Genomic DNA, 6,714 nt, shown 5'->3' with positions numbered 1-6,714 from the left:
AATTACTTCTTATTCTTAAAGACCTGCTTGACATGACATTTGTGATGATGTCCATCAGAAAACCAAATAGACAAGGCAAATAAAACGATATTAAAGTTTTCAGGCAAACCTTAACTCGGGGTTCTAGGAGCTATTACTAACGATCATTTTATAATTTTTGCATAACGGAAAATAAATGTTTATGAAGAGAAACCGAGAAAAAGTGAGTACGTAACGAGTTGCAGGTTTTGGAATAGAATACTTTACTATCACCCAGTAAGAACTACTTGACGTATACAATGGACACGAATTCCCAATCGATACCAGTGTCCCTCTCCAGTACTAGCAACATTGAAGATATTGTATTACTCTTTCAAAATTATAAATGAAATTCCCCCCCCCCCCTTTTTTTAGGAACAATACGAGGCAATACACCTGTAATTACCCATTCACGAAAGAGTTGGGGGAAACGAAGAATTTCCAATCAAGCATGCAGACAGCGATGATTTTTGGGTGTATGTTAAAACATATGTGAAAAAAAAAAGACAAAAGGTGCCCACAACAACGCAACTTCAGATGAAGGCTTGTTTGATTTCAGAGTGAAAGGCGCAATCAATGCATTCAACTTGAAGGTGTTGTGTAAAGTGCTTGTGAAAATGGATACACTTCAAACAACTCCATAGCAAATCAACAATTTGTCAAGTGTCTTAATAGCAATGGTTAATTACGATGACACTAGGTCTCTATAAAGACACTGGACACGTTTGGTAATTATCGAAGGCCAGTATTCTCACTTGTTGGTGTATCCCAACATATGCACATAACAATCCTGTGAAAATTTGGGCTCAATTGGTCATCGTAGTTGCGAGAAAATGATGACAGAAAAAAAACCTATTTGTTGTACTTTTTGTGTGCGTTCAGATAACCAATAAAAAGCTTCAGGCCTTAGGTATTTTAATATTTGAGGCAGAAATTACCTCTTTCTCAAAAAACTACTCTCCATTGCTTTAGTAGCAAGTAAGTTTTTATGCTAAACATTATTTTTGAGTAATTACCATGTGTCCAGTGCCTGTACAACGTTCTTATGTTTGAAATGAGTATCTAAATCTAGTCATGGCTGTCTTCCAAAATCAGTAACAAAAACCTAAATTTCCCCTCAGTAGTAACAAAACAAGGCAGTATTAATACTGTATGATCGTCGCAGCCCGAGTTTTTTTGCCAATCTAGGTTGGGAAAACTATGGGAAGTCATAAATTAATGCAAAACAAACAACAGATATAGCAAGTGAACGTTTTGTAACAATGTCACACACAAAAATTCAAAAAACGGTGTTGAATTTGTTGAAAATAAAGCAACCAATCATTTTACCAGTTATTTTACTTGACTAAATTTTGCAAATTTTAAAATATGGTCAAACTATTTGAACTGTTCAAATGTTTCACTACAGTCAGCCCTTCAATGCCAACCAGCGCGGTGTTAGAAAGATCCACACCTACTGCATTTTAGTATAGGAGTTTCGTATAGCTACACAAAAATAGAGAAAAATGGGTTAACGAGCCAATAATGAAATAATGTCAAAGCTTGTAGTTTTTGTTTCACTAAACAAAATTAGTGAGTAAAAGATTCGTAGCCACAAAACAAAATGAAGAAAATATAGGTTAACGAGCCTTTGTATAGTGAGATCATGTTAAAGCTTAGTGTATTACCTTCCTTTTGATTTCCATTCCTTAATTGGAGCAACGGTAAATAAGGGGAAAGAAATGGTACAAACAGCGTCTTTTCCACCACATTTGTCATTAAAATGAGGCAGAGTTTTAAGAATCGGAATTCCCTGTGGATATGGGTACGTAAATAAGAAGACAACTCAGCAATTAAGAGAGGCGAGTGCGTGCTTCGGGTTGTAATTGTGTTCTAGATGAGCAAGTAATGGTTCTTTCATCAAGTAATGGCTCTGTTCAGTCAAAGCTATGAGACCACCTCGATCCCTGGAGTGGTTTGTAAAATGACCACAAAGGGTGAATCTTCACGCATAATATCAAAGTAGGCTTGAAGAATACATGTTTTTTTCTTACTGAAGACGTCGAATTGATAACCAGCATTTTTTTAGCAGAACCAAAGAACTTTTATTATGAAGATGTTACCGAAAATATTCCGAATTACATTGTAGCTCCTTAACTATTTTTGTGGATACTTCATAATAATAATGACCACTATTCGAATTCTCACTAGTTCATTCACATCACGTGTCAAGCTTTACTTTTGCTGTTTCTAAGCACATGCACAGTAATGCGTGGGAGACTATCGCATGCGCAACAGTCACGCACAGGGTAAATACGCATGCGTAATAGTTAACTAGCGCATTATGCAATAGTCTGCCAGCTTGCGCTTTACAATTTGTCGCTCCTGTGTATGTGTATTACACACGTCCAAACGTCCAAAAAATAGCCACCATTTTGTTTGAAATTCAGCGAGACACGTTCAGTAACTGTCATACATGTTTTCGCCCTTAAAACAGCGACTTTGTGAGCTTGAAGTGTTTTTGTATTTGAAGACGAACACAACCGGGGTTGACCTGGGAAGCTAATTGAACTCACCCAGTAAAACGAGTATAACATGGTTTGTTCCCAATTAAACAGTTAATACGTTAGCTCCCCTCAAGCTCATAAACCGTAACATATACCGATTACCCTCCTATCCAGCCCTCCAACCCAATTGCCGAAATATTTCCCGCTACAAGTTGATTGATTAAATTGATCCTAGAATTGACGTTCGTATCGGTGACCGGAGAAAATGCCAATCTAGTTAACACTTTCTAATAATTTACGTATTCGTAATTTTGAATATCGATTCTAAACAGGAATAATTCGGTCAAACCGGATCAGCCGGATATCAATTCGGAACAAGACGAACTCTGCAAATCTAATATTACCGAATATCGATTCTAATAGCAAGAGGAACTCTGAAAACCTAATGTAACATCCGAAAATCAATCCTGAACAAAAAATAACTCGGCTAAACCTAAGATTATCTGAATACCAATTCTGAACACGAAGAAACCAACTGAACCTAATATCCAAATAAACGTGTCCTTAAGCAAGAAACGTAACCATGGTGCGTCCTTCGGATGGGACGTAAAGCCGTTGGTGCCGTGAACTGTACAATGCACATAAAACGAACGAAGTGCACTACAGTCGAAACGAGCAGAGGTTAGCCCTGGTTTTCCTGGTTCGATCTGCATATTGCACAACAGCACACTTAAAACAATCACATTGTATATGCATAGCTACACAGCACCATTAGGTACAGAGGAGCTAAAAGAAGATAATGAATGTTGAAGCGCCTTGGGCGTGACCGTGAGACGCATGTGAGCGCTGATAAGAAACCAGTATTTTTTATAAACTAGGGGTCAGTTTTAAAATGTCAAAATATTCTGGCCCAATCTATGGATGCGTACTAACAAAACATTGCTAGCCCTTTATACGATGCATACGTTATATCAGTGCACAGTTCAAGAACATATCATAAGAAGTCAGTGAATGGACTACACCTCGTACACAATAGGAATTTCCCCACACAGTAATCCAATAACGAACCACTCCTGGGACCGGCCTATCGTGTTTTAGTTCACGCTGTTGTAATAGGTATGGCAATTGCACAGAGAGCAAAAGCTAGCCATAAGAAATCCAGCAAAAAAATAAAAATAAAAAGTGAGCCATGAATGTTTGTTGAAGCCTCCATAGTGTTGTTGAGATAGAGGGATGCATGGGCTCACTTCAAGTGTCATTGACCTTTCTGTTGCAACGTCATAGCTCGATTTTTTGCCAACCGGGGTTGGGAAAACTAATGGAAAGCCATAATGCGAATCAAAAACAGATAACCGTAGTAGTGTAGAAATGGTGCACAATCGTACTCAACAAATCATAAGAGATATTTCAGCTCATTAATTTTTACAGACAATTTTGAACTTTGTCACAATTTTTTTTAACACGCGGATTGACACACTGTTTGATGTCCAACCAAAGGACCCGTTAAAGCAGATCAGAAGGAGCTCATTTTGACCTTAAATTTGGATGAATTATATTTATAGTAGAATATTAACAGCTTACGTCACCACTGCCTTCCGAGTCTAACCTTCACAATATTATCCAATAACTGTTTACAACTGGCCTGGGATACAACTGGTCAATTATTGTAGCGGATGCTTGCTTTATTTATTCTTCGCTCTTTGTTTTTTTTTTTTGTGTACAGCGCTGTGGTACTTTCCCCTGTTAGTTAGAGCGCTTTATAAATACCTTGTATTATTATTATTATTATTATTATTATTATTATTATTATTATTATTATTATTATGACAATTGTCTCTCGGTTTTATACACATTTCCTCTTGCAAAAGGCCGTCCAACTTTGGAATGAATGAATCTCAACTGTTATTAAATACAGCATAGAGTAAGGAATACAGCAATCATATTTTATTATTTCATTATACATTAGCAAAACAACTCCGTGTACTAACGCTTTGTGGAAGAGAGTGTATCTTGCTGCAATTTTGTCTATAAAGATTAAACTTCTGAACTACCACGAATGAACTTTTCACCCGGATGAAATCGTCTCACGGAAACAAAGTTCACAAACAAAAACATCAAAATTTAATTTAACACCGTTTTTATGTACCTTAAAAGTAGTAGCAGATAGTACAAAATCAATTTCCAATCGAGAACTTACTATAAACATTACATCCTACCAATAATATGCTTGAATTCGCGATGAAAAAAAAACGTTATAAGTCTTCACTGATGTTTTAACGCTACGTACGAAGTGTGTACTTGAGAACAAAAGAAGCCCATCTGATGAAAGCACTTTAAACACTGTGTGGACTTACATAATTATGTCCACACAGTGTTACTTACAGTGATGTTAAAGTAAAGCAATATTCTTACAGAACATAGGAATGTCCCCACATGGCGAAACAGCTAAAGGTAAATTGAGGTAAATGCCAAGGATACACAAAACCATAGGATTGAAACCGAAGATAACACACACAGCTCTGTTTTGCAGTGAATGTATGGACAATCCTTTGTTCAGAAAAAAAACTCAGGAAAGTAATATTTTACCAAACTGTTAATTTACACTGTGTGGACGTGTTTGTATAAGTCCACATAGTGTCTAAAGTACATGATGTGGACTTTATTTTTGTTATCAGGTCCACACTCCGTATAAAACGTTAAAACACCACTCACATGAAATTTAAAGTCACCACAAATCATCGTCTTACACAATTAAAAAAAAAACATCCTACTGAAAGTACAGGGCTGGAAGCTCAGCGATTGACGTTGTCAATTAGCGAGCCCGTTTTAGAATTGCTTTGTCTTACAATTATCCACTTGAGAGACTAACAACATGTGAAGTTCACGCTTGGTTGAAGGACAGGTGAAGTTGTTAAGAAGTGTGTGGGAAAAAACGCATCATTACCTATGCGGCGGAGTTGTTATATAATTATGCGACGTGTGGATTATGTTTGTTACATTTACTGTAATAAAATAAGTTAATTTGACTATGTTTTTCTGCTCACAGACCATCTAAATCCATCTTCAATCCACCAAATAGTAATACACAAAATGTTAAAAATAATCACAGTTATGGTTTGCCTTTAGAATTGATGAAGACGAGCGTAGTCGACTGCTCGAAACGTCGAGAAAACGGCAACACTACTCCTTAAAAAAGGTTTTACTAGAAAGTTTACTAGTAATATAATTTCGTTCTCAAAATTGTTTACCATTAACTCACTTCACGCCTTCAGTGGCCACCTATCGCAAAAACGATTTTCATTGTTTCGGAAAATTGCTTTAACAAAAAAGCGTTCTTGGTGGAGAAGCATGTGTTAAAAATAACACCACGCCATCTTTGGTTAACTGTGGACAAGGTGATAGGTTGTGTAATGTAACGAAGAAGTTGACTAAGGGTGAGGCATAGGCCTAGCCTATGAGCGGATATTTCTATCCATAAGGTGCCGCTGTAATTTTACAGGAAAGGAAAGGTCAAAATGACGCACCAACCACAAAGGAACACTACAGCCTTCACGATATCAACAGTAAAGGCATGGAGTACATTTGGTAATTGTCAAAGATCAGTATTCTGACCTGGTGTTTCCAAAAATTATGCAAACAAATACAAAGTAATTTTATGTGACAGTTTGATTCAATTTGTCATCGAAGTTGCAGGAGAATATTGACTGAAAACACCTGTGTTGCAGAAATGTGTTTGCTTTCAGAAGCCTAATAGAAATGCTTCAGGCCTGAAGTCTTTTAATATTTGAGGGAGCCGTTTCTCACAATGTGTTATACTACCAACGGCTCTCCATTGCTCGTTACCATAATGCTAACAACTATTTTGAGCAACTACCAATAGTGTCCAGTGCCTTTAATGTTGAGACCTTCAGCACTTTCAAATGAAGTACAACATGGACAATTTGTAATAGACTAACACGTATATATTTGGACGCATCTTCCGCGATATGAATGTGTTTACTATCAGAACTTGACGACCACATTCTCAGGGGAGAGACCTTAAAGGCAGTGGACACTTTTGGTAATTACTCAAAATAATTATTGGCATAAAACCTCACTTGGTGACAAGTAATGGGGAGAGGTTGATGGTATAAAACATTGTGAGAAACGGCTCCCTCTGAAGTGTCATAGTTTTAGAGAAAGACGTAATATTCCACGAATTTGATTTCGA

The sequence above is a fragment of the Asterias rubens genome, chromosome 3 (assembly GCF_902459465.1).
Source record: "Asterias rubens chromosome 3, eAstRub1.3, whole genome shotgun sequence".
NCBI lineage: Eukaryota > Metazoa > Echinodermata > Asteroidea > Forcipulatida > Asteriidae > Asterias > Asterias rubens.
Note: the sequence above shows the minus strand (reverse complement) of the source record.